Source organism: Microtus pennsylvanicus, chromosome 3 (assembly GCF_037038515.1).
Source record: "Microtus pennsylvanicus isolate mMicPen1 chromosome 3, mMicPen1.hap1, whole genome shotgun sequence".
Lineage (NCBI taxonomy): Eukaryota > Metazoa > Chordata > Mammalia > Rodentia > Cricetidae > Microtus > Microtus pennsylvanicus.
The window spans coordinates 64,423,549-64,450,034 of NC_134581.1; the positions used below are offsets into that span (position 1 = coordinate 64,423,549).

General features: G+C 52.0%; 1 protein-coding gene across 8 annotated transcripts in view; it reads left to right on the forward strand.

Annotated features, from left to right (window-relative positions):
• The window catches only part of Lingo1 (leucine rich repeat and Ig domain containing 1), a 189,420-nt gene that overhangs the window by 132,393 nt on the left and 30,541 nt on the right, over nt 1-26,486 (forward strand). For 4 of the 8 annotated variants that reach the window (XR_012910016.1, XM_075965821.1, XM_075965826.1 and 1 more), the window contains 2 exons: nt 1,353-1,428; nt 22,650-22,882. The gene's annotated coding sequence lies outside the window, so the exon portion shown is untranslated. The remainder of the gene's footprint in view (nt 1-1,352; nt 1,429-22,649; nt 22,883-26,486) is intronic. The other 4 variants (XM_075965823.1, XM_075965827.1, XM_075965829.1 and 1 more) reach the window with 2 other exon arrangements.

Here is a 26,486-nt window from a genome sequence, read left to right on the forward strand (position 1 = left end):
AGTACGGCCACTTTGAAAAAAAAAAAGGCAGTTTATGGTTTCTTACAAAGAACATTTACCACACAGCCTCACAAGGCTTCTGCTAGGTAGGTACTTACCAAGAGGGACAGCTTCTCTCATGTAAAAACCCATCTATATATTTATAGTGGCATTATTTGTAGTCTACAAAAACTGGTTAACAACACAAGTGCTCTTTAGCTGGGGGAGTGAATAAATAGTGGAATACTACTCAGCAATAAAAAGGAATAAGATTCCGACATAAGACAGCACAGACAAATCTCAAAGGCACCGTGCTAAGTGAATAGAACCGGACATGAGGCTCCACACGGGGGTCTATTTATAGACACTGGAGAGATCAAAACCTCAGGGACAGAAACTGGTCAATAGTTGCCAGAGGTTAGGAAGCCACTGGTTACAAAGGGACAGCCCACGGCCACTTGGGATTGAACTGTTCTGTCCCTTGGTTGTGGTGGTAGCTACATGCCTGCACACAGTCGTCAAGACTCACAGAACCGTGCATTAGAAAAGGTAAGCCGGACTGCACATGAATCAGACCACAATTACTGTCCCTGTGAGACAGTGTTCTATACAACGGCTGGAACAGGGACAGGTGACAGGTATGTAGAAGAGGAAATATGTCACAGAGGCCCCCACACACTCCCCTCACTCTGTGGTTGGTGGCTCTTTGAGGTGGTGCTTTGGACTGAGGCCCAGGTGACAAGGAGTTAGGTAAAGGCTTTGAGACAATCTGGAGGGAGGGCCACGTTCTGAGTACCACTGCAGAATAGGTGGAGTGGCTGAGGGTGTGATGACCTGGGAGAGGAGAGGAAGGGAAACTGATTAAGAGGAGGGTGGGGTGCCACACAGCATGGGAAGAAGACTCCCAAGGGAGGATGTCGGCCAGCCGCAGGCCCACAGAGCAAGACCAGGAAACTGGTGGTCAGCGGTGGGGACCTCACTATAGTGTTGTGGGATGGTGGAGTAGAAACTAGGCATTCTGGGTGCTAAGGGCTGAGACACACTAGTGAAGCTTCCAGCAGGCAAGGGACAGTGTGATGGACAGGATGGGAATGGAGAGGAGGACTGGGGAGCAGGGCCTGTTCTGTGTGTCAATAAAGCCAAGGTGGGCCAAGCCTTGGAATGCCGGGGGAGACGGTAGGGAAGAAAGTGCTGGACAGGGAATCTGAGCTTCAGGGTGGTACTTACACACGAGTGGGCTCGGGGATGGGATGGAGGCTGATGTCTGAGGCCTGTACTGTGTCATGGAGCTCTGTGGGCTAGGCAGTGGGGATCTGTCCAGGGTAGCTGGAAGCCATCTCTGTCACACTAACCTTCCCACTCTTCCCCTACAGTGCACGCTGAGACCCACAGACTGCTGCTCCCCAGGCTTCCGGCAGTCCCTCTGACTCCCCTGTGCCTCTGACCCAGGTAGGAAGAGAGCAAGGCAACTCACTGTGCCTGTGTTGTTCTGGGGTATGACAGCTCAGTGTGAGGCCCAGGGTCCTGAACAAGACAGTCCTCAGTGAGTGAGCACCTGCCACGACAGGATACCCAACCTAGGGCTTCCGGCCCCTGCAGCAGGTGCTTGCTCAGGGAGGCCCAGCTTGGCTCTCGGGATCTGGATGCTGTGAACACCTGCCAAGTACTCCCACCCCAGGGACTCGGCTCCCCACAGCTCCTCTGCTATAGCTCTGGCTTTTGAATGCTTGGTATCACAGCCACCGGACAGCTCTTACCTGGAAATTCCCAGCTCTCTGTAAGGCTCCTTCCTTCCTGGGGATAGGGGTGGGGTGGGAGAGCCTCCCTCAGTCGCAGTAATGGCCCATCCTCCCCCTGCTCCGGCCATTCTGCAGCCAGAAGCAATTGACCTGCTTAAGCCACAGTCACTGTCCCCAAAAACTGCCCCTTGGGGCAGAGCTGAGACTGAGATCACAATTTTGGCTCGTCCTGAAGAATGCAGCAGGATTCTTGGCTTTCCCTTTCCAGCTCATAACAGCAGAGCTGGGCTGAGGAGGTGGTGGGGCAGGGCTAGCTGGGCCTGTGGGCCTGTGAACAGGGCTGTGAGATGGGTGTGAAGGGCATCAGGAATAGAAAGAACCCAGACTGCCTGAGGTGTGAGGTGGAAGAGAGAGGCCACAGGGATAAGACAGGGAAGGGGAATGAGGGCCTTGGAATGGCTTCCTTCTGCATCCTTTCTACCCAGGGGAGGCACGGAATGTTTTTGTCCTAGGTGGAAGCATCTTCCCAGTATTAAAATAGTACATCTCCTACCCAGCTGCCTGCCTGGGTAATTAAAAGCATGCAGTTGGAGCCCTTCCTCCCAGGGACTCACTAACTACTGCTAAGGCATTTGATGCTTATCCTTCTGAACTTTCTTCCATGTGCGTACAAGCATACTTTAAAAGCAAAAATGCACGGTCATACCAGGTGCATGTCTCCATCACCATAGTTTTTGCCAGACTTGTGGACCACCCAGATTTTATCCACAGAAATCTTCCCTTTCCCATCCATTGGGCGGATGGTCTGTAAATTCGCCATCAATTATTAATCCTGCCGGGGCCATTTAGGTGGTTTCCCGCATCTGGCTATTTATAACCCTCACTCAAGGAAGCTCTGGGTTTGGACATCTGTGTATGCTTGCACGGTGAGACCTTCACGATGTTTTTGGAAGTGGTCTACCCAAGTCAGAGACTCTGTGTAGTTCCACTTTTGCTCTATTCCTTATAGCCAGATACACTATTGGAAGGCTGGGCTGCCTCACATTCCCTCAGACCTTGCAGAAGGCTCTTTCCCAGCTACCGTCATTAGCAGCCACTTACATTCCTGTCAGTCTAATAGGAGAAAATGATCTTACTTTACATTTCTCAATCGCTAATGATACATGTATCCGTTGACCACTTTTGAGTCTCGGCTGGGGAGCTGCCGCCAGTCAGGCCTTCTGCCCATTTCTCTCTACCCACGTCCGTTTATTCAGAAGATATTTGCCAGGCACCGTCTTTGTGTTGAGCACCGGTTTGGTTAAGAACCGAATTGACCCCAAATGCCTTCTTCATGAAACATATGCTTTAACGGGCAAGTAGAGGCATGAAAGATAATGTATGTGCATGTGTGATAGGAAGAAAAGAAAAGACATCAAGAGGAGCTGGAGAGAGATGGCTCAGTGGTTAGGCACAGTGGCTGCTCTTCCAGAGGACCTAGGTTTGATTCCCAGCACCCACATGATGGCTCACAGCCATCTGTAACTCTAGTTCCAGGGAATCTGATGCCCTCTTCTGGAATCCTGGGTACTACATGCATATGGTACCCAGAAATACATAAAGGCAAAACACCTATAAATAAAACACTCATAAAATAATTAACAACACAAAACACACACAGCAGGAGAGGGGCATAGGTGGCCTGGATAATATCAGGATATGATCCTTCTGCCTCCATCTCCCAAGTGCTAGGATCACAGGCATGAGCCACTATGTCTGATTCAGGTAGTGCTGGGGATTGAACTCAAGGATTGTGTGTGCCTGGAAAGCATTCTGCATCCCCAGTCCCACAGGATGGCCTTCCTGCCTGTGGCATTGTATTAGCAGTTCAGGGTTGCTCAGCGATGCTCAGGGATGCCCAGTCTGTAGCCAGAAGGGAAGGAGATGAAGCTGCAGGAAAGGGACACAGCTGTGGAGAGAAAGGATGACTATGTATGAAAATAGATAGCCCCTCATTTGATTGTTCTTTTTAAATTTCCAAGTGATGCAGGACAGAAGGGCCAAGCCTAGGGCCCTTCTGAGTGATGGGTCCAGGTGGTGTGCCTTCTGTCGTGAATACGGACAGGTAAAAGGTGTGACACCTCCGTGGGGAACTGTGGGGTTGGCAGAGGCACTGGCTGTAGCTCTGGGGACACTTTTGAGCTGGAGACACAGGTTTGTGCCTTGAGATTAACTGAGAGCAGAGCAGAAGTGAAGAGAGACAGAAGAGAGGACAGCCAGGACCTCTGCTGGCTGGAGGCTGGGAGAAGAGAGGGACGGGGAGTGTGTGTGGGGGGGAGGTGACTGAGAAGGAGCCCAGGGGTGGAGAGAAAGAAACAGAGGTCAAAGGCAAGATGTGTTCTCAGCACATGTCAGGTGGGCTGGGGGATGGAGTGGGGTTCAGTGAGACCCTATCAGTGGTTGAGAAACAGGCAGAGGCAGTGAAATAAGTCTTACTAATCTCTGAGAGGCTAAGAAACTTAACTCTTTGATTTGTATTTCAAATAGTTTTTCACAGATTGTTTCCTGTATACTTTTTGCTTCATTTAAATTTATGGTTTATTTTAATCCCTCAAAAGTTCAACATTTTCCTATAGTCTAACATAGGAAAGAGTGACATATGTCACTCTTTCCCCCTAAAGTTTCCGCTTAAAAACAAAAACAAACAAACAAACAAAAAACCCTGCCCTATATATTTTCTAGTTGTTTGTAGGGTTGAACTATGTTTAAACAGCTGGTGTATGTGCAGTGTGTGATTTGAGATAGGATCTGTACTGGTCCCTTCTCTGTTGCTATCACAAAACACCATGACCACAAGCAACACATGGAAGGACGAGTGTATTTTGGCTTATGGTTCCAGAGAGAGGGTTCTAAAAACTGGGACGTCATGACAACAAACAGGCACAACATCTCAGCGGGAACAGGAAGTGAGAGTTCAGATGTCAATCACTACCAGGAAACAAAGAGAAAAGCTGTGGGTTGAGGCTATGACCCCTGAAAGCCCACCCCCAGTGGGGTAATTCCTCCAATAAGGCACTTATTAAGGATTCCCCCAACCTACTCCACTTCCTGGGAACAAAGTGCTTAACACGTGGGGACAGTTCTCGTTCAGGCCACAACAGAGGTGGTCAGTGGGAAAGGTCCTCTCCTCCCGCCTCTGCCAATGTGTTCAGGCCTCATAGCCAGCATTCTACCGTCTCCTTGACCTTTGCCTGGGAAGAGACTTCGGGAATTGAGACAGTAGACTCAGTGGTTGATGGGGCAGTGTGAGGAGCAAGGGGGTGGGGTGGCTGACTGGATAGAAAAGGGGAGAAGGAAGTCAGGGAGTGAGGAACTCTTTCGTGCTCCCCACAGCTTACCTAGCTCACAGAGGTCATGTGACAACATGGTTTTGTGAGGTTGCTATTCTGTGCATCTGCACACAAGGAAACTGAGGTTCAAAGGAGCTTAAGACCTCAGCTAGTGGGGTCTCTTTCTTGGGGTGCTTCTAAAACTAGAAAGCCTATATCCTGTTCCTCTTAGGCAGGTGGAAGGCTCCAACACCGGACTGTCCCCTACGCTCTCTTTGCATCCCTGTCTGACATTTGGCTAGGTCTGGAAGGTTTTCCCATTTCCAGAACCAATCCGGAAAGACCAAAATACTCCTGGCAGGGAACCACACTTCAGCTTACAGCTAACGTCTTCATTATCAGCTAACACCTCTGAGGGGTTAGCTGGCAGCCCGCTGAGGGTACTGAGTGGCGCCTGCGGAGGTGTATCTGGGTTAAGGAAGGCTGGGGAGTGCATGGGGCAGTTCACAGCCTCCAGGGCTCTGCCTGGAGAGGGGGTGGGGGAGGGGAGCAACAACTCCTCTGAGAGGCCCAGGGTGGGGCTCAGAGAGGGAGCCAGAGCCAGCCAGCATCCATTAGGTCCCTGCTACATGCAGTACCAGGAGGCCTGTTTTGTGTCTGGTCTCCGGAAGGTCAGAAAATCAGCCACCCATGATCCACCCTGGGCCCAGCTGTCAGCAGTCACTCAGCTGAGGCCCATCTCCAACACCCACAATTCAGATCTGTCATCCAGCCCTGAGGAGGAGTAGGAGAGACAGGCAGCCATCTGGAATCTCCTCTGGTTCTCTGAGGGCCAGTCCACTTGCCCTGCCTGGGGAGTTAGGGCTTAGTCTGCCACCAGAGTCAGACTCAAGGTTCAAGGTAGACACAGAATCAGGGCTTACTGAAGAAGGCGGTTAACTAAGACAGCCCTTGGTCTCGCCTGTTACTATTGACACTGTGCTCTGGGGACAGAAGGAGGGGCTACTTGCCTAAGTAGGGCTTCTCTCCTCCCCTTACCTCTCTCTGCTCCTGAATGACCTGTGTCTGTAGGTATGAGCCATCGTATGTATAAAAGTAACCCATGTCCAACTCTCTTCCTATTGAGTTAGACTCTGGCTTAGTCTTGCTGGGACCCTGAGACTAAAGTGACCTCTCTCTCCACTACCCCATTGCTTGCCACATGCCCCTCCCTGTCTCCTCTCCTCCCCTGGCTTGGTGCTCCTTGATGGGCCACCAGCCACCTTGCTTCTAGCTGGAGGCCTGCCAGGTCCTGGGTCAGCCTGCAGTCTGGTGTGCTCAGGGAGGAAGCTGAGGGAGGAGGGATGGGGGCAGGAAGTGAGAGAGTGAGACTTCCAGGGAAGGAGGAAATGCCTGATACCTGAGAACAGGGATAAGCAAGCATTCAAAGGGTATCTATGTGAGCAGAAGGGCGGAAGGGACTGGGGGACACTCACCTATAAAAAGGAGGAGGGGGCAGGCTAATGAGCTTCTGAGGCCCTGGGAATCTGGAGGGCGATAGGACCTCTATGTCACCGCTGGGTGTTGCCTCCAGCCTGTCACTTGACTTTAGGGCATGGACTGATGCCCACGAGCAATTTGGGCCATGTCCCTGGACTGATGCCAGCCCTCACAGGACATGAGTGTGTCCTGGGGAGTGTGTTGGTGTGGTCACTGTTCTGGCCCAGTGCTTGCCCTGCCATGGCTGGGCCTTGGGCTCCACCCTTCGGGGGCTTCCATGCCTGGGAGGGAGGCAAATGTGTAAGTAAGAGACAAAATATTAAGGGTCCCATGTGTGTATGTTTTGTTCCATTCAGGCAACTTTTAAAAAACACCTAAGATTCAATTCATATACTGTCAAAGCCACCATTTTGAAATGATGGTTCAGTAATTTTTAGGATACCCATGAGATTATGGGTCCATAGTCACTATCTAATTCCAGGGAGTTTTCATTATCCCCAAAGAGACCCTGTACCTGTGAGCAGTCCTCCCCATTGTCCTCTGTGTCCTGGCTTTGCTGACACTCTGTTTTCCATAGGAATCACAGGAACTCTGGGCACTTGGCATCATGGTTTCATGTTCCTCTAAGCTGTGGTGTGCGTCAGTGCTCTGCTCATTTTGACGGCTACGTAGTATTTGCTACACACGCCAGCCACGTTTGTTTATGGCTACATAGTAATCGCTACACACACCAGCCACATTTGTTTACAGCTACATAGTATTCGCTACACATGAGCCACATTTGTTTATGGCTACATTGTATTCTCTACACAGGCCAGCCACGGTTGTTTATCTACTCATTTGAGTGGCTTTTGCTTTAGTGCTGTTGTGAGCAGCGCTGTTGTGAAAGTGCACACAGGTCTTGATCTGAAGCCTTGCTTTCAGTCTCCTGGGTCTGTTCTGAAGTGTGCACTTGCCGGGTCTGAACCCTGTTTGATTTGGATGCACTGGACATTGGCCCTCGGGTGCTCTCACCCCTTGCTGTGTCAGCGCTCGATGACTAGACGACTAGTCGGTGATGAGGAGTAAATTCTGGATGCCTGAGATGGGGAGGGCTGCTGACCTGGGCAGGTCCTGGAGGGCATTCTGGAGGGAGCCACCTGAGCTCAGCCTCATCCTTGGAAACATTGTCTACAAGCTGGAAAGGGAGGAAGTGGGTTTCTGAGGACAGAATCAAGGTCACCAGGCCTAGCCTCAGTGTCTCCCTCCTTCCAGCGCCTGCTTGCTGTCTCACTCTACATGCCCTGTCATGTTTCCAGAAAATAATGCCCGGAGAGACAGGGAAGACTGGTGGTTATCGCCATCCCTTTCTCACCCGGGACTGAGATGACCCTAAGCTAGGGTACTCCATGTTCTGGATTGATGTTCAGCTTCCCCCTCTCTGCTCAGGCAAGTGAGAGCTGGGCCAGGCCTGGCCAGGAACTCCCAGGGCTGTGCAGAGCCAGAGGCAGTGCCTACACCCATGTTTCGACTCTGCCACTTAATAGGTAATTATACCCTGACATGCACAGGGGAGAAGAAGGGATTTTCTGTGAAGCAAAATCTCCCGTGAAATATTCAGGCCATGCTGGGCTTTGCCTCCCAGCCAGCCTAATCTCTGCTGCTTGGTTTGCCAGGGCTAGAGAGGCCATGTGTGCCTACAGGCAGCATGGGATTTTTTATTTTCTTCTCAGCAGAGAGGACCTCAAGGGCCAGTTAGAGCCCAGTTTGAGGCCTCAGATGGTGTGTGTGTGTATGTATGTGTGTGAGTGTATTGGACCCCAGATTATGTATGTGTCTCCCCATGTCTATGTGTTTGAGGTGTGTTTTTGAGTGTGCATATCTGGCAGTTGCCTCTTTTTTGTATGCATATGTTCATATAACCTAACATGTATTTAAGTAACCCCAATCATGCCAGTTCATATGTGCCCATCCAGCGTCTGTGTTTCTCATGCTTGCTGTCCAGCTATCTTGGAAGCCTCTCAGTGAGCCCATTTTTCTGATTCCATTCACCTGTGGCGTTCTTAGGTTCTCTCAAGAAAAGGGCTGCCCTGCAGGTGAGTTTGGTCAGGGTATATGTATGACTTGGGAAAGCCTTTGCCACTCCCAGGCTCAGAGGCAGCAGACTCCTGCTGGTGTGGGCCTGTCAATCTATCTAATCAGGATCACAGTTTAGTACTTGGTGGGGGGTGTTAATGGTATTTGCTTCTGAGAGTTCATTAAATTGGAACATGCCTGTCCCTGGCACCTTTGCTCCAACCCCTGTCTGCCCTAGTCCATAAACCTCCTTCATTTGCCTATGGAGCACCCTCTTGAGGCCTGACTCTTGCCTCCCATTTGCTCCCTCCTTTACACAGTATTGCAAACAGGAATTAGAATTATCATACCCATATGGCAGAAGGTGACACTGAGGCCTAGAGAGGCAGAAACAGGTCTGAAGTCATGATATATGACTGGGGCAGATCCTCTTCTTGGTGCAGAGGTTCTTGGTAGAGAAGACCTTGCCTAGGAAATGGATGCCTGGAGCCAGCAGATACTCCCTTCTCCACAGCAAGCTTACCTGGAGCCAGCAGATACTCCCTTCTCCACAGCAAGCTTACCTGGAGCCAGCAGATACTCCCTTCTCCACAGCAAGCTTACCTGGAGCCAGCAGATACTCCCTAATCCACAGCGAGCTTACCTGGAGCCAGCAGATACTCCCTTCTCCACAGAAAGGTTTCTTGGAGCTAGCAGATACTCCCTTCTCCACAGCCAGCTTTCCTCCCTCTGCCCCCCCCCCCACAGTGTCCTGGAGAGATGGCCCCGCTATCTCTTCACCTCAAACAGGTGGTTCCAGGATGGCCACTCTCATTTGTATTTTTTTCATCATGACTGCAATTGCAATTCTTCCTGGCTGAGCCTGGTCCGGCAGACAAAAAGAGGAGCTGTGGCTTATGAATGTCAGCTGCTAATGGCACACTGGCACACTGATGGGGCGGAGGGGCCTTAAGGAGGGAGAAGTGAGGGCTCTGAGCTAAAGAAAGCCAACCTCTCATTTCCACTTTGCTCTGCCACTATCTCTTCCAATAGACACTTGTGGCCCCTTAACACAGCTCACCCAGAGCATCCACCATCGTGCCCATTATTCCCAGAACTTTATCCCACCTGCCCCCATTCTTCCAGGACTGCTTGGCCTATAGAGCAGCTTCCAAAGTTCTGGGCAAGTCCTGGCTGCTCAGCCTAAGGCCCCTGTAGCCCTAGAAGACTCCATCAAAGGGCCGCTTAGGTTGCTGGAGGTGACAGAGCTTCAACTTAGACTATCCTTAGTGTAGGAAAGATGGGCTCCCTGCCCTGGAGCAGGCATGGCTCCCCCGTGGGGCAGGAATGCTCCCAGACCTGATCTGTCACTTCAGGTTTCTGCTCTTCTTCCAACCCAGAGAGTGCTTGGGTCAGCAACCTCCTGTGGTACTGTTTGCCTCCATACACAGCTGTCCAGACGACTAGATCCTTCAGTTTCATGAGCAGACACTACAGACAGGCTGAGTGACTCGCCCGGCAGTCCGCCTTTGCCTTCTCCTTATCACTGACTGTGGCCTGGCCAGGGCTTGACACCTGGACCAGCGTTAAAACAAACCAGCGGTGCAGGTCTGTTTGTGTATGTGTGCGTGGGGGGGAGGGGGATTGCAGCATGTATGTAGAGACACATGTGTCTACATGCATGTAGAATCCAGAGGGTAGCACTGGGTATTGTTTCAGGCACTGTCTATATAAATATATATTGGGGGGCAGTCTTTCACTGGCCTGAAGCTCTCAAGTAGACTAGTCTGGCCAGCCATTGAGCCACAAAGATCTGCCTGTCTCTGCCTCTTAGCACATGGGATTCCAAGTGTGAGCCGCCTTGCCCAGGTTTGTTTTAACATATCCTGTTGACCCGACTTTGTGTTTACAAGGGAAGCATGTCACTGCCTGAGTCACCTCCAGCCCCATCTGCTTTTTGAGCGCTCATTATGTGCCCCATCACATTAGAAGCCTTTATAAGCATTTGATTTTCCGCTCACCATTTCTGTTTTACAGACAGGGGAAACTGAGGTGCAACGAAATCATACTAGCTGCTGGCGACTGCAGAGCTTAGCTGTGGCCACAGAAAGCAGCCTGTGTGGGTCCCAAGATCTCCCATGAGCCTCTGCCTGCCTCTGCCCCAAATCACTTCACCTAAGAACATCTCTTTGTACATAAGGAGCTCCAGGGTAGGCAGCTGCACCCCAGCCCCCCCCCCCCCCCCCCCCGGAGACAGTCCTGAATCAGGTATTCACTCTGTCCTTAGCCATCAGGGTGGTACCAACAGCACTCCATGTACTCTGATGTGTCCACACCCCAGGGCACTATATACACTCAGAGATAAAGGCCTTGATTATAGCTCTGATTCCCCAGTGTTGTGGCGTACGCTGAACCGGGGCTGGTGTGTGACCGTGTGACAGTGGAGGACTCTGGCAGCTGAGGTCTCAGTGTAGAGCTGGGACTTGGCCAGGATGCCCTATTGTCCACATCTTCCATTCATTTAACCAACACTCCCTGGGTACTGGGTTCTAAGGTCTATGGTCATGCTGTCAGGGTGTTCATATCCTACTGGGACAGAAGCTTGGGCAGGCCTGACCAGGGTAGGGGAACTGGCCTAAGCTATGTTTGCTGAGTGGGGATGGGTGGATTGGAGGAAGAAGGCTGCCCAGCAATGGAAACATTGGAACTCCAGTTAAGAAAAAGCAGTTGTGTTCAGTCCATTGGTGAGGGACAAACACCCCAGGAAGGGGGACCAGTCAATGCAAGGACTCTTGAGCCAAGGAGAGTGGGTCTGGAACACACTGCTGCCAAGCCGGGGAATGGTCCAGTTTTGCTTTTCCCTTTCTCTGCATGGGCAGGTCAGCATTCACGGGTGGGCAGTTCCTCAGCCTCAGAACTGAGCCAGCCATTGAGGGGATGAGTGTGGACAAGCTAGGACTGCATTGGGCTTAGGAGCCAGACACTGCGAGCTAGAGCTGGCCTGGGGACTGTTGGGGTCATGGCTACCTCCACAGCTGTGAAAGCCCTTCAGTTCACAGCATTCTCTGTGATGGGAAGATGGAGACAAAGCCCAGGGAGGCTGGAGTCCCACCTACACAGTCAATCGGTAGCAGGTACCTCAACCCTTCTGTGGCATGTTGAAGTCCTTGGCTGGGGGCGGGGCTCCAGCTCTTAGGGTTCAGCATAACTGGGCTCTATGCTATGCAGGGACTGGTGGTGGCCAGGCCTGGAGGGGGAGTGTTGATATGGGGATCACAGTGGAACATGAACCTGGCACTGCACCTGCACAGGTGGTGAGGAGCCTCCTTCTGGATTCTTGGCTCCCAGCAGTTTTTAAGGTTTTGGCTTGGACACCCAGCGACCAATCTTGGAAATCTTTCCCTCATACCCATAGGACCCAGCAAGCAAGCACTGCCCATGCACACGGGACTCAGGAGGTACATATGGGCCCGCTGCATGCAAGTTCATGCTCATGCACATGCAGGTAGGGTGCAGAATGGGGTTCTGGAAGCAGGAGTCTATGGCCATGTGTGGACACAAGAGCCCAGGCATGGCCAGCAGCCATGCAGGGACATCTCCTTCTCTCCCACCATAGCCAGAGGCTACAGAGAGTGACATAAGAGCCCAGGCATGGCCAGCAGCCATGCAGGGACATCTCCTTCTCTCCCACCATAGCCAGAGGCTACAGAGAGTGACATAAGAGCCCAGGCATGGCCAGCAGCCATACAGGGACATCTCCTTCTCATAGCCAGAGGCTTCAGGGACTGCTGTTGCTGGGCCTGGCTCTCCTCTGTGCCTCACAAGGCCTACTCGAGTCCTGGAGACAGGCCCTGTCAACTTGCTGGAAACCTCTTGATAGCTGGTACTGTGGAAAGACATGGACCTTGAAGGGACAACTTAGGCTGGCAAGGCCTTCCCAGCCATCTCTGAGAACCTGCTGGTGAATATACCACCCTTGCCTGCCCTCTTGATGCCTCTCAGAACAGCTGTACAGGAGCCTGTGAAGTACTTCCTAGAAGGAGACATCAGGAAAGACAGAGGGTCTCATGGCTGGGCCACAAAGCCCTGATCATCTAAGGTCCCAAGCCCTTCTCTCAGCTGGGCCAGGAGTCCCAGCTCCTGGTTGGTAGGGCTAGCTGGGGAGTCAGAGCCTTTCACCTTATTGTCAAGAGCATATTTCAGCTATTAGTGATGGCAGCTGGGGATTTGGGAGGATTTCTCTTTCATTTCCCAGGGCTTTCAGCAAGCGTCCTCCCTCCCTGCTCTAACTGCTGGTCACACACACACACACACACACACACACACACACACACACACACACAACACACCGGGTTGGGGAGTAGGTGGGGATAGATCTGGTTCATTCTTCCAGAAAGGGCTCCTCAGCCTCCCCCATCCTCCCAACAGATGCTAAGTGTGGCATGTACTGGCTGCAGTCTGAGGCCGAGGCTGATCCTAGACCTGCTGGCCCTATGGTGGCGCCCCTGCCCAGCTATTTCCTGGGCCTCCCTGTCCAATAACCTTACCTTAGTGGCCTGAGAATCTCCTCTAACTAGGACCTGCACTAGTAGGTCACTTTTGACACTCTGCATATGGCACAGAGGGTGACAGATACTCTCGTATCCTCAATGACCCTTCTCTTTCAGCCTCTGGGGTCTGAGGGACTAGGGTTTGTGACCTGTCTCTGGTGAGCCTAGGTCTCTGGACCCAGGACCGTGTAGTGAGGACGACCCTGTGTCAGTGGTAAAGTGGAGTCAGGCTACGATGCCACGGAGAAGGGTCTGCTGTAAGAAGAGGTGGAGGGGAGACTGAAGAAACCACTGCTGTTTAGGAAGGGAGCTTGGAGCGAGGATTTGGCTCAGCTAGAAGACTCAGTGTGCTAGGAGACGGTGATGGGCTTTTTGGCTAGCCCAGCCTGTTTAGCTGGGAGATGGCATCCAGGGGAGTTCTCGACTGGAAGCCTCCCCACCTCCACCCCTACAGCACCAAAGTTCTGTCTTACTCGCCCTGGCACAGTCCTCAGGGGACCCAGCCAATCTCTTGTTCATTCTGCCAGGGCATGGTCATGGGTGCTGCCTGTGTCTGTTGAAAGAATGGCACATTTGGTTTAAACTAGATATAAGGGAGGTCTTCCAAATGCCAAAAGGGGAAGATTTTATGTTTATGGAGATGAGACAGATCCTCAAAATGTCTTTTGAGTTTTGAGGTGACCAGAAACTCTGTCAGCCTTCTTAGAAGCTAGCTATTGCCTCTGAGTGTGGTGACATCATGGCTGCCTGCCTAAAGGGCCTTGATTTGTCTATACCCAGAGACCTGTGTGGTACCTGCCTTTTCCTACCATAAGATGTATGTCTGACATGTGTGTGCACTTGTGCGATCATGAAAACACATGTATGTGCCCAGGAGTGGGTTCGTTGGCTTCAAAACTGTCTTACAATCTGGAGCCAGAGAATTTAGGCTTTACTGGAGGCGTTCATTATAGACCACAGAGAGGCCATTCACTAACTCTTAGGAGTAGACACCCGGGGCTGGGGCGCTGAGAGCCCAGGGGCCAGGCAGCTGGTCCCTCACTTTAAGTGAAGGCTCAGTTTCCTACCCTCTTGTCCCTAAGGCCCCCAGCCAGCTCAATCCTTCTTGTCTGATGACCCACATAGGAAATCCCTTCTCTCACTCCCTGTAGACCTCCATGACAGGAGCTGGACTGGCAATGGCATGGGAAGCTGAGGAGAGGAATAGGAGTTGCAGAGTCATGTTGTCCCCTACAATGTGACCTTATTCATCATAAGCACTGTGAGCCTCGGGAGCCTTCAGGCTAGGGGCATATGGACACCCTGACTACTGTGGCGAGGATCTTGAAAGGTGTGAATGTGTCTGTCATCCAGTCCCATTTTTCCCACTGCAGGCCCTCCCTGCAGGATCCTGGCAGTGGGCATGGGGCTGTGCCAGTGTTAAAAGCAGGAAGTGCTCAGGAAGATGGAGGCGAATAGGCAAGTCCGCCATGAAAGGACCTCATGACCCTCCCATTATGCAGCCACAGGCCAAACAAGGAATCTAGGGCCTGTGCAGGCAGAAGGCTTGTGCCTTAAATGTTGTGCTGAGAACATTGCTGTCCTGGATGGTAGAACGGCCATGGAACTAGGTAGAGACCATAATGGGTCATATTTGGAGCCTTGGATAACATGGAAGGCACTATTAACCCAATTTTATGGACAAAATCTGAGACCCCCAAGGGTGGCTTGCCCTGGAGTGGGTGCGGATCTTCGTTGGTGGGGGAAGGGGATCTATAGTTACTCTCCCTACTTGTTGCTTTGGGCTAGGAGAAGCCACTGTTTCCCAGGCTTCCCACATTCCTGTTACTTTCCAAGCTGTCCAAGAACTTCTGTAAGTCTGACCACAGAGCCTCACGTTATATTTTCATTCCCCACTCTCATGAAACCTTGTCAACCAGAGGCTCACTGAATTCTCCTGCGTGGCTCTGTGTTCTCAGTGTCATCACGGAGGTTAGACCAACCACCATGCCTGGTGTACCCCTGAATACTGCAGGGCAAAGAAGAGCTGACCCTGTCCAGCCTTCCATCCAGAACTGTTTGAAAACCCACTCAGCTCTCTCCCACCCTGCATCTCCATTCTCGTCACACCCCTGCCCATCTCATTTCCTGTATTCCAGCTGAAGGCTGCTTCCTCTCTGTGCATAATCACCCTTGCCTACCCTATCTGCAAAGCCTAGCACCTCAGGGAGCAGGTGGGGAGCTTGTTTCCCAGCTGCCCCCAGAGCCCCTCCACACTCCCTGTGTATAGGGGATGTCTTCCCTACTTTTGTGCATGCCAGCTCCCAAACCCTGCCCCTGGAGAACTGGGGTCACACCCTAGTCCTGAAGGCCATTCACTCCCCCTCCTCCACCTACACTGGAGATGTCACCCTGAGACTGAATACACAGAGGCCCATGCCTTGCTTATTTTGCCTCCCATACAACAAGCTCCAAAATGGCTCTTAGCCCAAAACTGACTGGCCTTAGATTAAGGTGAGCTGAAAAACAATGTGGTTTAAAAACAAAAAACAAAAAAACTAATTCATACTAAGTAGTATCTCACTGCTAGCAGTTTTTCCAGCCTGTGACACTGGTATATGGGGGGGGGGGGGGGGTCGGGTCACTGCGGTAGAATCATTGACTGCTAATGCTGAGTTTTTACTGTGTCGAGCACTGTTCTAACACTGTGCATATATTAAATCATTTAATTAATCCATTAACTCAGATGGATTTCTAATGAGTAGGAAGGGATAATGTTGAGGGATGGAAGAGGAAAGAGGGAGGCGAGGCTCTCCCTCCTCCCATTCCCACTTGACACTGAGGAGAAAGCCCCTTCCAGCCACACTTCCTGAGCACTGACAGCCACAACAGGTGTTTGTGCGTGGTCCCTTGGGGACAAGGGAGATGCTGCTACATGGGCTCAAAGTCCTCCATGGGAGGGTGGGGTTCAGGTGGAACTTCATCCCAGGGCCTCAAGGTGTGCCTTAGAGGATTCTGGATGTTCAGGTCATCACACAGGCCCTCTGAGGACTCAGAAGCACATCCCCCAGTCTTGGGCCCTAGGGCTGTGGGACTCTGCTCCCCGAACATCCTCCAGGGCTTGTCTCTAAGCCTTAAATGAATCCTCTGGCAATGACACAGGAATCCCATGTTGCAATGGGGAGACTGGGGCTCCAGGAGATGTAACCAAGCCCATTCTGGCTCCCCAGAAAGGCGCTGGCTCCTCAATAGTCCCAGTAGGGGTGGAGAGGGGCTGTTGAGGCTGCAGGACTTCCCCACCCTCGACTGGATTGCCAGGCCTCCTTTGCCCTCCATTATGTCATCTCCATCTCCCAGCGCTTCGCTGGAGGAGGCTGGGCCTCTGCAGCTAGGCTGTGCACAGCCTCTCCCAGCCTCTAGCTTTGAAGGTCAGGCTATCTGGATATACAGTAACTGATCCAACAGACTCCCGTTAGAAATCTCCCAACCATGGCAGCTTTTCCCATTTGCCCAGCACTGCAGGCCACAGCCTACCCTGCCCAGCTTTCCCACTGTTCTGCAGGAGGACCCTAGAGCCTCACAACTCAGACGGGGTGATGCCATTTTGAATGGACCCTAACTATCAATTGCTGTTTGCTGTGAGACAAACTCCTTGCCCTCTCCGAAGCCCTGTGTCCATGCCTAGGATGGTGTCTGCCCAGATAGCTTTGAGATGAGAAGAACAAGGGGACTTGACAGGGTGACCGCTCTGATGAGGGTCCCTGAGTCCTCAGGGTGGGAAGGTTCCATGTTGTGCCTACTGCACCTGCTTGTCTCAGAAAGTTCAAGGACATTTCTCAGAAGATGTGGCATTAAGGCATTTAAACCAGGCTCTTAAGAAGGAGCCTCCTTAGCCAGGTGGTAGTGGCGCACGCCTTTAATCGCAGCACTCGGGAGGCAGAGGCAGGCAAATCTCCATGATCTTGAGGCCAGCCTGGTCTACAAAGCGAGTTCCAAAGCTATGAAGTGAAACCCTGTCTCAAAAAACAAACAAAGAAACAAAAGCCTCTTTGACATGGGTCCTGGGCCAGGCTGGACTCCAGAATGCGGTGAAGAACAGGGTACTTCAGAGAAACAGGACCGGCTCTGAGAAGTGATGCCCTCTGCATATCTGCCCAGAACAAGCCCATATCATTCCTCTAGCAGTGCTTGGCATACTCAACAGTCCCCCCAGGAACCTACCAGGCCTGGCAGGGTCTAGTCCCTGCCCTACCCCATGCTCAAGCCTCCAGCCTGGAGGAGTTTCTTTAGGTTCTCTGCACTGACTATTCTCTAAGCTACCTCTGTGCTCATAGTCACATTTGGTCCCATGATTCCTTTTTTTTTTTTTTTTTTTTTTTTTTGCTTTTTCGAGACATGGTTTCTCTGTGGCTTTGGAGCCTGTCCTGGAACTAGCTCTATAGACCAGGCTGGTCTCGAACTCACAGAGATCCACCTGCCTCTGCCTCCCGAGTGCTGGGATTAAAGGCATGCGCCACCATCGCCCGGCCTGGTCCCATGATTCCTGATAACCTTCTTCAACCCAACTTAGAGTAGCTGCCTAAGTGACCTTTGTCCCTGTTTGCCACAACTCTGGGGTGCTGAAGTCGACTGCCCATCACAGCGGAGTGAGGCCCAGCTGAGTGTCTCCCTAGACCCCGTTGCTAGCCCAGGTCTCCCTTGAAGACCCCAGTCTATCACATGCTTTCGCTGACTGCTCAGTTGTGCCTCTCTGGCCTGGCTCTGCTAGGGAGCTTGCCTGTGTTTCTTGCCGACACTGATCCCCCTTTGCTTGACGGGCTTGAGGTAAAGAGCAAATCTGTGCTCAGCTGGTGTTTGTTGAGTGACTCTTTGGGCCTCAGCTTTCCGTCTGTACATCAAGGGAGAGCTCTCCAAGCCCTGGTCCCCCAGCTGAAGCAGGTGAGAGGGGGGCTACTCCCAGCTCAGAGTGAGGGGTAGGGCATGTGGTGAACTCCATGGCAAACCCAGCTGAGACCTCCCACCATGGCCTAGGCCATTGTGAGCCAGGACTACGCTGTCCAGAATGAGGTGCCACTGCTAAGGCCCCTTCCCTTCCACCCCCAGGAAGCAGATGGGCCAAGCTTGGGCGGGCGGCAGATACAGGCCTGGCATTTGTGTATGTGTGTGGTTTTTTAAAAATCTGACACATTTTTGTCACGTCTTGGTTCATCAGAACAGTAAAGGAGGCGGGAGTGTGAAGAATGTTTTAACTCGCAACTTTGTAAGAGTTCCAGGTTCTCTGGGGCTCCTCCCCCTCCCTCAAAGCCCCCGCTGTGGAGCCTCCAAGCCCATCTGTTCCATAGTCCCTGCTCCCTGCCCCCATCTACCCATCCATCCCTCTTTCAGTCGAGGGGAGACATAATTTGAGGCAGCGGTTTGGGACTCTGAGGATGGCGTAGGCAGGGAGACAAGGGCTTTTGCTTCTCAGCCCTGTTGGACCCAGACTTGCTATTTGACCTCATGTAGTTTCTACACCCTGTGACCCATTCATGTGTTCCTGAAGGGTCTGGTCCACTGCCTTTGGGGTTCTCTGGCTCTGACATGCATAGAAATGTCTGCTTGAAGGCTTAGAAGCAAGAAAGATGTAAGTCGGACTCACATGGAAAGCTTGGGGTTCACAGCCTTCTGAGAGAATGGGTGCAAGGGCAGCAGACAGGCTAACTCTTCACTCTTCCTCCTCAACCCGCTACACCCGCCTAAGAAAGATGGCGCAGGGCTAGATGAAGTCTGAGGAAAGCACTTTAGGGTCAGGTGAGGAGGAGATGGGAAATGCCAGGGAGTTGCCTCTCTTCTGCTTCTTGGTACCACAGGACCCCAGCAAAGGATGCAGGGTAGGTGCCAAGCCCTAGAAGACTTCTTCTTAGCACCAGCCCTGCAGTCTCCAGCCCTGGCACTAGTTTCCACTACATTAGTCACGGAAATGCCAGCTGGCCTGGAAAAACAGGGTTGTCTACAAGGCAGGCTGGCAGGCATTGCCCCGGTGGGCACAAGAGGGGTTTGGGGCTAGGGAGCAGCGGTACCCTAGGGCATCTCAGCTAAGGCTTGGGCTGCTTCTTCTTTCCATGACTTAGAGGTCAAGGCTCTGGGCACCTTCACCATTTTTTGAGATGGGGCAGGTGATTATGGTACCAGTGCCAGGGACAAGAAAAACAGCCCCTGACTCCACTTCTACTCCCCATGCTCTTCCAAACCTTACTAGAAACTTCCATACCTAGGGTTTACATCAGAGCTAAGGTAGAGGGGCAAGAGGCAGGCGAGGCCCACCTTGGAAAGCACCAGTTCATTGCTGGCCACAGAGAGCCCTACTTGGTGGGGAGGCGGCTCCTGAGAACAAGTCTACATCCTGGCACCCTGCTTGGGCTGCCAAAGGGCAGCCGAGGAACCCAACATGCCACCCATGGCAGCCCCAGTCAGGCCCAGGGCCGGCTGAGTCAATGCGCCCTGCTCGAATCTCACCATATGGGCACTGGGTGGCTGCAGGGGGTGGAGCTGGAGTTGCCATGAGAACCCGCACGTTGGCATTTCCTCTTTTGGGCGGCTGAACCATGTTCTGCAGGCAGTGTAGGCTTCTGAATCCCATTTCTCTGTGCTTTTAGGAAGGGAAAAAGGGCAGGGGAAGGGGGTGGAAGGAGGCGAGGAGGGAGGGTGGCAGAGTCAGACTGACTGCTCTGAGAGAGCAGCTGGCTGTCTGGGGCCGCTGGCAATGGATCAGGGGCCACTCTTCCTGGGGCTCAACCCAGGCCAAACCAGGATCTCAGGTCCCTCTGATCACTACTTCTGGCCTTAGTAAATTTTCCCTAAATCGCATGACCTTGCCTCCTGCCTGATGTCTCTGTCCATTTCCTGGACCCTTTCTGAGGGCTGTGCTCTTTCATGTCCCTGGTTGCTCAGCGCTGTAGACAGTGACATAGAGAACAGTTAAAGGTAGCATATGCAGGCCGCACTGTTAAAGCCTTGGTCCTCACAGTGGGCCAATCGCACCAACCCAGGGGCTTCCCGTGTACCTGCAAGAGGCCCAGATGGAGCTCACTCTGTGGGCAGTGCTTTGGTATAACAGTTCAGGACATGACTCCTGCAATAGGTAAATTAAAGATAGGGCCCCAGTCCTGGAGGGAGTCTACCTGAGCAGGGTGTGGTGTGGGATTTGGTGTGATCAAGACCGGGAAAGAAACTGCCCTGGCAGGAAGGTGGTTAACAGGTAGGAAATTTGGGGCAGGGAGCCAACTTCTCCAGGTGTAAGACCTCCCTTCTCTAGGGGTCAGGGAGGAACCCAAGAGATGAAAGTATGCCCAGGATTCCAAAGGAGGGACATCTGGCTTTCTTCCCAGGAAGCTGTGGGGTAGAGGGGGGGGCATTGGGCCCCCAATAACAACAGAGCCTGGGAGTGGAGTCCTACTGTGTGCCCGAATCTCACTTAGTTTCTGAAATAGCCAGGGGGTGTGGCAGTGTGTGACACCTAAAAGGACTGAGGCTCAGAAAAGGCCTGCAGTTCAACAGTGTCAACCCTCTCAGGGCCCACCACTGCGAAGGTGCCCAGCCTCTGACCTCCGGTTCTCAGGCATTCCCATGTGAAGGCTGCGGGGCACAGTGCTCAGCAAAGAGTAGAAGATGAGATATGGTTAGTGCGTTCAGACCCTGTCCCCACTGCCTAGGGACACTGCATGACCACATCTGGCCAGCCTACTGTAGCCACTAGAGCCTGGCTTGGAAAGAATGTGGTCCTGACATCATAAGGATTGGGACTGAGCCCTGTCTTTACTGATTACCCATTCTGGCTCCCACAGCACATTGTTGGGGGACCACAGCTGCACTGGACCAGTCAAACTAGATGACTAAACTCCTGGGACTTCGAACAACACAAGCTCCGTTCCCAGGCTGTTACAGGGACTAGCTGGTTCTGACTGTCACTCAAGACCCCAGGCTGATGGCTACCCACCATTTTAACATGTATATCCACAGTTGCCTTGACAGCAAGAAGAAGCATGGCCACTTTCTCTTGTGACTCATGTAGCTTCCACTAAAGTTTCGTTGGTCAAAGCTTGAGACACATGTAACTCTGAAGGGGACAAGGGAGTGCAATTTTTAACCCCATGCTTAGAGAAAAAGAATCTCCGAGGGAATCGGTAAACATCTCTTCACGACGGCCCCAGGCACCAGCCACACACGGATGCTGTGAGCGTTGAGTGCACTGAGGGAAACACACAGACTGTATCTAATGACTGTGAGCTCCTTTCCCCCGGGCCCCAGCCCCAAGGAGACCCACCTCCCTCCCTTCCCTTTCCTGGCCATGTCCCTCAAATAAGTCATCAGCATCCACAATCCCTGCTTCAGAGATGAAGACCTTAGCTTTGGGATGAAGACAGATGGCGACTTCCCCAGGGTACAGCATGAAGGCAGCTGGGGCAGGAAGAACAGCCAGGTGCCTCACTCTGCCGAGTCCCTTTTCCAGCCCAGCACCTCCTTTAACAAATGAAAAAGCAGCAGATCCTAGTAATACCTTAACTCTATTAAGGACTTCATAAGACCCAGATCAAATTACATCTCCTGCAATCGAACGGTAAATTCGATTCCATTCAACAAATGTTCCATTCGACTCCATGAGGGCCTAGGGGGTCTGGGTAGCCCACTTGGCTGGGGAACCTGTCTCTCATTCACAGGAAGATGCCACCCTCCCTGGCATAGGTCTGCCCTAGAGTTTAAGATCAGTGAGTAAGGGAGGCCTGGTGTGTAGGGAACAATGGGAATAGAACTTTGAACCATTGAAGCCCAAGTGGACCAGAACAGAAAACTGGGTTTCAAGACACCTGGAATTCAGAGTCACCTTGACCTCTAGACCTGCGTCCACAGCCACAGGGCTGTGGCCTTGGGTAACTTCTCTTTGGGTTTAAGTCTTCTGTCAGTAATGTGCTCAGTCCCCATTCCCACCTCTGACCTTAGACTTTTCTGAGGCACATCTCCTCAAACTGAGGGAACCACAGCAGGATGGAGGGCCTTACCCATTTTCCCTGCCTTTGACCTTTCCCCATTGGTCAGGCCCTGAGTGCTAGACCCTGCTGGGCCCCACAGGAACTCAGTCATGGAAGGACAGAAGACTGAGCATCTGTGGCAGATGAGGGGCAGATGTCACCCAGAGGAGATACTGATATGGGGGAAATGATTTACTTGTTCGACACACACACATGCACATGCTCCATGTGTCTTCCCCAGCTGCAGCCACAGGCAAGAGATGGTGGGTTTGTTTGAGAAGAGAGGATAGCTGTCAACTGTCATCTTACCATGCACTACTGGAAGCCCAGAGACCCCCTTCTACCTAACGAATCCCCAGCAGCAGCAGGAGTAGTGGCAACGCCTCCTGGCACTTCTCATTGATGAAGCACTTTGTGTTCGCCTTCTTGTTTGATCCCCACAGTGGCTCTGTGAGGGATGCTTCTGTCCCATCGAGTTCTTAATTCAGAGAAGGCGCAAGGTTTGCCTGAAGTCACTTAGTAACGACCTCCCCTCATGCTGGCTGACTCCCTGGTCTATTTGTGCCTACCTTTCAGGAGTCACGTGAGCCTCCCTCTGGGATCTGGCATGAAGGAGAAATGGATTCTGGATTTTCCACTCTGGCTTTCCCTGACTTCTTCAGAATTTAAGAAGCATCCTGAGGCCTCTCTTGCTCAACCTCAGCCTAGAATCCCTGAGGATCATTCCAGAGATCCAAAGACCTCAAGACCTAAAAACACCAAGCCCCTTTCCCTGGACACAGACTGGACAGAGCTAACTAGTTCTTCAGGTAAAGAGGCCAGCATGGCACTGACCAGACTGGTACTACCATCTTTTATTCGGGGGGAATTCTGCTGATGGAGCATATGGAAGCTTGGGTGTGCTTGCTCTCTATTTAAAGCTGTTTGCATGGTGTGATTTCAAGAACCTTGAGCGAGAGATTGCACGTGCATCGGCCCTTGCTTGTTAGTGCCAATTATGACTGGAACAAACCCTAGGTCCAGACGGTCCTAGTACGAACAACAGCTTCATACACATTTGAGGTTTGGCTATTTGACCTTCAGAAAGATCCAGGGCCATGTTCTCTAGATCTTGCTTGTCCATAGTTCTGGGTACAACCCAGGTCATGCAACACTCAGATTCCTTTAGCTTCGCAGCAACACTATCACCTGCCATTTTTAGATCAGCTGGGTTTCATTAGCTTGTTTAGCTCTTTCAATACCAGCCTGCAAATTAGCGGAGAGAAGGTGTTAACTGCCTCCTAGGTTCCCATGCAGCTTTCTGCACACTGCTCATTCAGTCTCTGTCACTCATTCACTTTCTCGGAACATACTGATTGACTGTCACGCCCTGGGACGCAGGGGTGCCAGAGGCAGAGCTTGCAGTTACATTTCCACAAACAGAGAGCTCACTCTTCCAGTTTGTTCCCAAAACATGGCCTCTGTGAGGCTAGGGAGATAGCTCTATGGATGAGGTTCTTGTTGTGCAGGTGTGAGAATGAGTCCAAATCCTCAGAACCCATCAGAAGGCCGTAATTCCTGCAGATTCCCTGGACCCCCAGAGCAAGCCAGCTAGCTGGACATGGGCAACCTCTGGATTCAACCAGCAGACTCTGCCTCAATAAATAAGGAGGAGAGTGGTCAAGGGAGACCCCTGACACCAGCCTCGGGCCTCCATATGTACACATACATACATTTAGCTACACATACAGGAAGAAATAATTCTATGTATGAAGTGTGCATGCATGGATGGATCTACCATAGCTGGTTTTCCCATGAAGGCTTTCCTTCTCTGTGCATCTCTCTGGCCAATCCTGACTGTGGAGCCCACCAATGAGGCTAAACGTATTCTAGATCCAGCCTAGGAAAAACCACCTCAGCAGAGGCTGGGAGTGGCTGAGGACAGCTGCCAGACCAAGCCTGTACTCTCCAGCCTACTCACCACCTCCTCTACCCACTCCTCACCCATGCTCTGTGCTGCCCACACATGGCCCCTCTCCTCTCTGTGACAACCTTTCAGACTGCCTTGACTGTGCCCGCGTTCTGAGACTTCCACATCCTTAACCTGGCCTCTCCCGTCTGTCCTTTTCTTACCCTTTGAGTGACCTGCAGAAGAGAAGGAAACTGGAATTCAGGACAAGGGTCCCGCCTGGATTGGACCCAGATCTGGCCTCTGAACTCCATTGGGCTGAATCATTGCTCAACCCAGACAAAACCTGCAGGGTCCAGGTTGCCCCCTGCTGGATGCCCAGAGTTGCCATGGCGACCCTCTGCCTGTCTTCCCAGCATGGAGACAATCAAAAAGTAACAGCAAGGACTCTTTTATTCTGTGTCCCACCTGGGAGCCATTTAAGCCTCCTTATTCCTTTTGACACATATTAATTTTTTTTTGGCTTTTAAGATTATCTTGAAATCCCCCCTCACTTTTAGGTTCCATGGCATGGCCTCCAAGAGCCTTCGATCTCTCTCTCTCTCCCTCTCTCTCTCTCTCTCTCTCTCTCTCTCTCACACACACACACACACACGTGCTCACACATGTGCACACACACAGGTGCACATGCTGTGCACTTGTTTACACAGCACACTGGAAAAAGCAAATTGGTTTCCTGATGCTTTAACAGCAGAGCTACAGGAAAGGCATGGCCCCTTCTCTTCATCTGCACACCACTTTACAGTTTGTAAACACCTCTCCTTTCTAATATGCAAATCCTGCAGAATTAGATGAGGAGGGTGACCCTTGGGAAGGGGCACAGGCAGGCCAACATAGTACTTGTGGCTCAACCCCATTTTACTTGTTCCCTGAGACTCAGTGAACCCTGGTTCCCCTTTTCACAGTAAAGTCACTGAGACCTAAAGAGGGTGGCCAGAGGCTGAGACAGACTTGGCCATCTGAATGCTCTCCACCTCTGGCCATAGGAGTCAGGGTCAGGCCAGGCATGCTACAGCAATCAGTGTGGGAAGCTGTGGAGTCACGGGGTCAAGTCTCACTTGGAGAGGGAGGGGCATCTATCAGAGTAGCCATGTGCACATTTGAGCCTTGTTTTCTTCTCTGCAAAGTGTCAGCAACAATGTGTCTGGCTCAGAACCACTGCATGTTTTCAGCAGCCACTGCGCTTGGCGCACAGAAAGCTCTCCTTAAATGCTTGCTTTTGTGGGAATGGAAACTCAATGGCTAATGTTTCTAGGTGATCTTGGGGCTCAGCATCCTCATCTGTAAAATGGGACTGATGATGCTCGGAAGGACCCAATACCAAACCCGTCCCCCTACCACCATTCCTCCCCCCAAAACAGAACCCCGGGAGAAGGAGGCAAGGAAACAGATACCTTCCTGTCTGTCTGTCAATCCATCTGCAATGGTGGCATCAGTTTTCATAGAGGAGGGGAATCTGCAAAGTAGTCAAAAAAAAATATTTCCTCTGTGACTCCAGCAGCCCAGCTGTTCTCTTTCAGAAAAAGTGCTGAGGGCTAAAAACACAGGAACAATGATAGAGAGACAGGAAAGTGGGGTGGGGGAGGGCAGATCAAAGCGAAGGGTATGGGAAGGGGCAGCATGGACTGCATGGTTTTGCCAGGGCCTTTCCTGGGCCACCTGGAACAGCATTCAGCAAGGCTGTCATTCGCCCCACAGCTGCTGGGATACACCGGCCATCAGTGTCCCTGTCCTGTGGAACCTGGGTTCAAAGGCAGCACTAAGGGAAAAAGACATGAGCCACCACTAGCCCTGCCATTGCATTTGTGAGTCATCCTGCCCCACCAGGAGGAGGCTCTTGGACTTCTTGGTCCCTGTGGCATCTTGGCATGGAGTTAGAAAGATTCCCTGTATTGGGGAAGGAGGTCCCGTGGCACGTATTTGTGCTTACTCCTCCTCCAGATCCACTCAAGACCATTATGGCCCCTCCATGGCCTAGTTTAGACCTGGATCTTCCAGCCTTCCCACTCAGTACTTGCTCTTATCATTTCTTTGGGTACCCATGGCCCTGTCTGTTGGCTGGGTCCTGCAGCAGGTCCTGTCCCTCCCGCGGGCTCCTCTAGGAAGGCCCTTAGAGTCTTCCCTACAAGGCTGCCTCCCTCCTCCTTGTAGCTCCAGCCACTCTCTGCTTCCTTTGCTCTGACTTCCATAAAAGAACCTGGGTGCCCTTTGCTCTTATCCTGGTACCAACTGGCCGGGTCTGGTATAGACAAGTTCTGGGTCAAGAGCTTGGGGGTCGGTGTTCTCAACTGGTCATCCCTACCCTGCCCACCTCTGGATCCCCACTAGCATGGCCACTGGGGAGACAGGCCTCCAGTACCATGTCAGTAAGACAGGTGGTTAGCTCATATGGGTACTGGGTCTCTGCCTTCCTCAGGAGATAAGTACCCCAGCTATCAGTCACTCCTCTGTGACCTTGAGTGACT